This window comes from Macrobrachium nipponense, chromosome 15 (assembly GCF_015104395.2).
Source record: "Macrobrachium nipponense isolate FS-2020 chromosome 15, ASM1510439v2, whole genome shotgun sequence".
NCBI lineage: Eukaryota > Metazoa > Arthropoda > Malacostraca > Decapoda > Palaemonidae > Macrobrachium > Macrobrachium nipponense.
Genome location: NC_087208.1, coordinates 66,347,898 through 66,355,551, shown reverse-complemented (window position 1 = coordinate 66,355,551; position 7,654 = coordinate 66,347,898). Strand labels below are relative to the sequence as shown.

Here is a 7,654-nt window from a genome sequence, read left to right as displayed (position 1 = left end):
TTATCTGTTCAAATCTTGGAGGAATAATTAAAACAGCCCACTTACACCTGTTCTCATTTATGAACTCTATAGTGTGTATCAAAATGAAAATCTTATAGGCAACTGTAAATCTGCAAGCTGAATTACTAAAAGCAGCGTTAAACCTTAAAATCCCATATGAAAGCACCCCACTGCCTAATGCATTGAGAAAAAAAAGTGTCGGCAGCAAAAAACGAATACTGATCAAAATACTGTTTATATCAAACGCTTGATCACATTACAGTACTTCTACAAACATCTATCAGTGTGTCACTTGAACAACAAACTTTAAAGCGACAACCTCCTACCTAATTAATACAGCACCAGACCCCTCATAATTGTATATAGCTCATGGCAATATAGTAGAAAATAGAACAGCCAAAGCTTTTGAAGGTGGACGGTAAGATATTGGGCAAATGATCCTTGTAATGAACAATAGCTACTATGACAGATACCAGATTGTCATCTTTTTGAAAATATTTTTCCTAAGCCAAGGGCACTTTAGACATTACTTGATGTACACTGTATCTTGTATTTTCTCAGCTGAGCTGAAGGCAACCCAAAATGATTTAAAAAGGCAACCTACCATAGAGTTTCTAGTACTAACTAAACACTTGACTTCACTATGGTTGGAAGCATTTGGTAATGTGCACAATCTGTACAATGATGGCTTATAGGGCCTACTGGAAGTAGACCACAGTAAAAACTGGTTTACAGACTCATTGAGTTGCTCCCCTCCACGGAAATCTTTAGTAAAAGGCGAAAGATTTATGCGTTTTGAAGGGAAGCCAGAGCTACCATTCCAATAATGTTGTACACCGAGTTCATGTTGGGTGCTTACTCAAAGAAACTGGAGTTCAGTATAAAACGGGCATAAGTACCATGGCATTAATATCATCAACTTGGAAATTCACATACAATAATAATAATAATAAAAAAGGCAGAGCATGGAAACATATACACTAACTGCTACATAACATATATATCAATTTTGGATTTCATGTTGCAGCAGAAAAAACTTGTTCTCCAGCTCACTTCAGTTTTTTTGTCTTGGGTTGTCTGCAGTTTAGCTTATTTTCTGCTTGTAGCTGTATTCCTCATTCTTAACTCTGAGGAATTAAAGGTCAATGGATTATCCCTGACACATACTGGAAGCTTGTGCATGGGTGCAAAATGCTACAATCTCAAATTCATCTTAGTATGTGAGGGGACTAAAATAGGAGGATTTTCTGCCCGATCTCTGTTCACTGTTTTTTTTATCTGGAAATGATAGAGTATTTGACACAATGTACGGATGACATTCTCTTTTGCAAGGGAAGTTTGAGGACCAGAGAGTAAGAGGTGAGGACGGATAAATATTTCCGACTCGCACTGGGAGCAGAAATGACTCTGAGACAGTAGATTTGTGTTTTCTTACAGACATACATTCATAAATAACTACAGATGCAGTCTGTGTTCATAAATGGTAATCATATTGGCAGAAAGGCAAGAGAATTCTACACAATATAGAATACATTAGCATTCAGCATGTTGTTATAGTTAAATGAAATTGGTGAAAGGACGTTGTCCTTACAAATACTCCCCACCCCACCCCCAAAACACTTTTTGTGGAATAATGACAGGATGAAAAAATATCTTGGAGGAAAGAGGTGACCCCATGTCCCCCATGTCCTTGTGACACTTGTTGTGGGGCATCATCGAATGTCGAGTCCTTCGGCATTGCTGGCTGATAGGATACCTCCCCTGGTGGTTGCCTGGGGGGCTTATTGTCGATTGAGGGCGACCAAGACTGCGGAAGGAGCTGCAATGTGTGTGGTAGTAGCATGGGACAGGCTGTGGGGACTCCCAGGCAGGGGCATCGGCAGGTTGAGAAGGCCCACAGGTAGTGGCGTCAGCAGGCAGAGGAGACCCACAGGTGCAGCAGTGGTGTCAATGGACCGAGGAGGACTACAGGCAGCACTGGAAGGGTGAACAGGTCCACAGGTGTGGCAGCGTCGGGGGGCTTTAGGAGGCCCACAGGCAGTGATATCATGGCCCCCGAGCAGGCCCACATGTGCGGCAGTGACGTAGGATAGGTAAAGCAGGACCCTGGGTGCAGCAGCGGCGTCGGGAGGGCGCCTGGGGACTTGCAGGCGCGGCAATGGCACCCGGGGGAAGAAACGAGGATTCCTGCAAGTTCAGCGGCAAGGGAGGCAGCGACATCGAATGGATGTTTCTGGACCACCGCCTGATTTTGTGTTGGCTGACCAACACCCAGCTACCCATCCTCGTGGCTTGTCTCGCTCACAGAATGGACGAATCCACTCAAAAAACGCCAAAACACACCTGGAAGCTATGCCGTGATGTGTCCGTTAATGACGTTGGTGTCATCCTTTGAATGGAGCTTTCAGAGACCTAAACTGTGGCACCATATTGAGTCCACTAAAGGTTATCTGAAGGTGAGCAGCTGTAACTAGTCCGTTAAAGACTCCGGGAGGTCACCCATTGTGAGGACCAAACCGAGAGTAAGACAGGTAACTGGGTACTAATGATTTATTACAGACGAACTGGGCTGAAAATGACAGGTGCAGATGGGTAAGTAGTACCAACTCACACCGAGAGCAGAAATGACTCTGAGACAGTACTTTTGCATTTTCCTAGATACATTCATAAATAACTAAGACTAAATTTGTTTTCTTGCATACATTCGTAAATAACTACAGATGCAGTCTGTTGATACAAGGTAATTATATCGGCGGAAAGGCCAGAGAATTCTACACAATATGGAATTCATTAGAATTCGGCATTTTGTTATAGTTAAAGGAAATTAGTGAAAAAACGTTGTCCATACAGAAGTGTAACAGAACTACATGTATCTATAAACATAGATCATGAATATATAAAATATCATGGCCTACGATTCAATCCCATTGAAAAGTCTCTTCTTTATTTATGGAAAAGTACTTTTGCCAACAGTATGTGGTCGACACCTTTTTACAAAAACTAATCCAACTATTCTATGCTTTAAAAATCGTTGGGGTGTCTTCTAAAGATACGAAAACAGAAACGATGCTTTATCTGTTCAAAGCTTGAAGGTACAATTGAAACATAGTCCATTAGACCTGCCCTCCTTTATGTACTCCATAGTGTGTATAATGAAAATCTTTCAGGGAACTGTGAACCTGCAAGCTAAATTACTAAAAGCTGCGTTAAACCTTAAAATCTCATATGGAAATACCCCAGTGCATAGTAATGCAATGAGAATAGTGTCAACAGCAAAAATGAATATTGTTCAAAATAATGTTAATATCAAACTCTTGATCACATCTATAAACCTCTATCAGTGTGTTCATTGAATAACATACTTTAACGTGACAGTAACCTCTATCTAATCAAAACAAGCACCAGACCCCTCATAATTGTAAATAGCCTGTGGTAATATAGAAAATAGAACAGCCAAAGCTTTTAAAGGTGGACAGTAAGATATCGGCAAATGACCCCAGTAATGAAACAAAGCTATGACAAACACCAAATTGTCACTTTTTGAAAATATTTTCCCTATGCCAAGGGCAATCTAGAGTCTAGACAATTAAATGTACACAGTATCTTGTATTTCATTGGGTGAACGCAAAATGAATTTATTTAAAAATGCTACCTAACAAAAAGCTTCTAGTAGAAACTACATACTAACTATTGAAGAAGGTGCTTGGCAATGCAATGAATGCATTACAAGTTGTACAATGATTGCTTATAGGGCCTACTGGAAGTAGACCACAGTAAAAACTGGTTTACAGACTCATTGAGTTGCTCCCCTCCACGGAAATCTTTAGTAAAAGGCGAAAGATATGACAATTTGTCCAAAATTGCATTTTTCCTAACTATACAAACCTGAGGTCCTTTTACAATAGGAAGGTACTAGCGGCAGCTGGATAGGTCGTAAGCTTTCGAACAAGGGGTTCGGTAGTTAACTGCTTGTCCGACAGGCGCGCGCGCGCAACTGTAAACAAATCACTTTTGCTTTTGGCCCAAGCAAAAACTGCAGAGTGAGGGGTGGCATGAGGTGGGGCTATGTGTAAAAGGACCTCAGGTTTGTATAGTTAGGAAAAATGCAATTTTGGACAAATTGTCATTTGTTCCGACACGGCATACAAAACCTTCGGTCCTTTTACAATAGGAAGACTCACTTCTTGGTGGGAGGAATCTGAGTCTTTTGTGAACAGACTGGTGTTCGCCCAACCTTGGAAGCCTCCCTGGTCGTAAGAGCGAGGGAGGGATCCAAGCCTCTGTCCGATTGATCGGGGTGTGCACCGCAGGATCAATGGTCAGACCTCTGGACCGAGTACTATGAGAGAGGCAAGCGTATCTCTTCGTACCAGTCAATGTAAGAACTTGTTCCTGTACAGGAGCAAATATAAAGTCATGGGTTTGACTCTTGTAGGCATCCACAACCCCCCCTTGTAGAAGGAAGTGGTGGATATTCTGCTCCTATCCCTAGTGAAAGGGATAGGATGGGGCTCTGTCATATAGCTCACTGCATCTCGTCCTCATCCAGCGTAGTGACGACCGTGGCCCTCTGCCCACAGGTAGAGGAGTAGGAAAAGACGGGAAGAGGGAGCCAGTCACTCACTCATCACACATCCATCCACACAGTCACACCAGGACTCGATGCTGTTTCAGCCTGCGAGGTCTGGGTTAGCTACACAACTTTGTTGAGCAGCCACCACGGGTCCCCAAGGAAAAGGTATCCAAGGACCTGTGGGCAATATCCGAAGGTAGAAGGACGTGAAGGTAGTCTGGTTAGACCAGACCCCTGCCTTCAGGACCCTGCGCCACGGAGAAGTTCTTACGAAACGCCAACGAGGGCCCAATACTTCTGACTTCGTGAGCTCTCGGACGGGACGTACGGATGTCGTCACTACCATCAGCCTCATACGCCCTCCTGATGACCTCACGCAGCCAGAATGAAAGAGTGTTCTTGGATACTTCTTTCTTGGTTACCCCCCCGGTGCTAACGAAGAGGCGTCGACACTCAGGCCTGAGGTGTCGAGTTCTCTTCAGATAGCGCCGTAGCGCCCTCACAGGACAAAGCAGCATCTCATCCGCATCATTATCGGTGAAGTCCAATAGGGAGGGAATCGTGAATGACTCGAACCTGTCGTCAGGGATCGACGGTTTCTGAGTCTTCGCAACGAAGTTCGGGACGAAATCGAGCGTCACAGATCCCCATCCCCTGGAGTGTCGTACATCATAGGAAAGACCATGAAGTTCCCCTACTCTCTTCGCCGATGCCAGGGCCAGCAAGAAGAGGGTCTTGAGGGTCAGATCCCTGTCTGACGACCTCCTCGGAGTGGCTCGAACGGCGTTCGAGTCAAACTCCTAAGGACGAGAGTCACATCCCACGCAGGGGGGGGCCTGAGTTCCCTGGGTGGGCAAGACCTTCGAAGCTCCTCATAAGCAAGGAGATCTCGAACGAGTTCGAGATGTCCAATCCCCTCAGTTTCAGGACGAGAGCCAAGCGGCTCTGTATCCTGACCGTGGGGACTGAGAGGAGCTTCTCTCGGCGAAGAAAAACGAGGAAATCCGCTACCTGCTGAAGAGTGGCTCTGAGAGGAGATAGACCCCGTCTACGACACAACCACAGAAAAAGACGGACCCACTTCCCCCTGGTACACAGCTGCAGAGGACTGACGGACGTTTCCAGCCATCTCTGTTGCTGCGCTACGAGAAAAGCCTCTCGTTCGCAAGAGATGGTGGATAACAGCCAGCCGTGAAGACGTAGGGACTGGACTGCTCGGTGGTACCGCTCGACGTTGTGGCTGGGCGAGAAGGTTGTGCCAAGGGGGGAATCTCTCTCGGTTCTCCTGCGAGAAGAGCCAGCAGGTCCGGATACCAAATGGCCTGTGGCCATTTGGGAGCCACCAGGATCATCCTGAGATTCGGGGTGACCAGTGCTCGACTGATCACCTTGCGAATCAGGCTGAACGGGGGAAAGGCATAGACGAAGAGGTTGTCCCACGGGTGTTGAAGAGCGTCCCTCTGCAGCTGCCCATGGGTCCGGCACAACGGCCGAGAAGAACACCTGGAGCTTCCTGTTGTGCCGGGGTGGCGAACAGATCCACGACTGGTCGCCCCCACAGGTCGAAGAGGCCTTTCCGCCACGTCCTGGTGTAGAGACCATTCGGTCCCTATCACCTGATCCCGACGGCTGAGCGTGTCTGCTACTACATTCCTCTTCCATGGAATGTAGCGTGCCGACAGCTCTATTGAGTGTGCCTCGGCCCACTCGTGCACCTGCCGAGTCAACTGGTACAACGGGAGAGACACTAGGCCCCCCTGTTTGTTGACGTAGGCCACCACCGTGGTGTTGTCGCACATCAACACCACTGAGTGTCCCATCAAGCGGTCCTGGAACTCTTGGAGAGCGAGGAACGCTGCCTGAGTTCCAGTACATTGATGTGAAGGTGCTTGTCGTTCTCGTCCCACACTCCTGAAGTCAGCAACTCCTCCAGGTGTGCGCCCCATCCCTCGGTCGATGCGTCTGAGAACAGCTGCATGTGGGGGGGAGTGCGCAGAGGCACCCCTCTTAAGAGGTCCTGTCGTCCAGCCACCAGGCTAGGTCCTGCCTCACCTCCGGTGTCAGTGACACTGGAAAAGCTTGGGGGAATCCGGTCGCCTGTGACCAACTCTCCTTTAGTCTCCACTGAAGAGACCGCAGGTGAAGACGCCCGTGAGGGACTAACTTCTCGAGTGACGACAGGTGTCCGATCACGACTTGCCACGCTGAGCTACCTGTTCCTGCCGAGACAGAACTGGTTGGCTGCCTCCCTGAATCTGCTGATCCGGAGTACTGCGGGGAAGACTCGCCCTGCTACCGGTGTCGATCAGCATACCCAGGTACTTCATCCTCTGCTTGGGCTCGAGATCGGACTTTTCGAAGTTCACAACGATCCCCAGATCGCGACAGAACTCGAGCAGTCGATCCCTGTCCTGTAGCAACTGCGAGCGGGAGCTCGCCAGGACTAACCAATCGTCGAGATACCTCATCAGACGTATCCCGTGCGAATGGGCCCAAGCAGACACCAGAGTGAACACTCGCGTGAACACCTGTGGGGCGGTTGAGAGACCGAAGCAAAGTGCCCCTGAACTGGTACACCGTCCCGTCGAGGATGAAGCGGAGGTACTTTCTGGAGGACTGATGAATGGGTATTTGGAAATACGCATCCTTCAAGTCCACTGAAAGCATGAAATCGTTCTCACCCTGATGGAGTCGAGCACTGAGCGTGCCGTCTCCATCGTGAAACCGGGTCTGGGCGAAGAAACCAAACCGGTTCAGGGGAGAGGAAGGGAGAGAGAATCTCAATCCCCCACCGGGCGCCAGGCCTCCCCCGTAGACTTTTCCACCAGCGGAAGAGGTCGACTGTAAAAGCCAGGTGACTGATCCGTGACGATTTCTACAGCTCTCTTGCTCAGCATGGTCTTGATCTCCTGTCTCAATGCTACGTCCTTCGATGACCCTGGAACGTACGACTGCTGTTGGACCGGGTTGGAGGTGAGGGGTGCCGCCGAGATTCGAAGGGTAATAGATATCCCTCCCGAAGGACATCTACAATCCAGGTCTCGGCGCCGTAGCGCTGCCAAGTTGCCCAATGGCTGGCCA

The 7,654-nt window shown here is 47.9% G+C and overlaps 1 non-coding gene across 1 annotated transcript; it reads right to left on the bottom strand.

The window, feature by feature from the left end:
• Positions 1 to 694: 694 nt before the first annotated feature.
• On the bottom strand, positions 695 to 815 carry LOC135195129 (U5 spliceosomal RNA). The gene has a single exon (XR_010310093.1). It is a non-coding gene; the product is annotated as a U5 spliceosomal RNA (small nuclear RNA).
• Between the last annotated feature and the right edge of the window lie 6,839 nt (positions 816 to 7,654).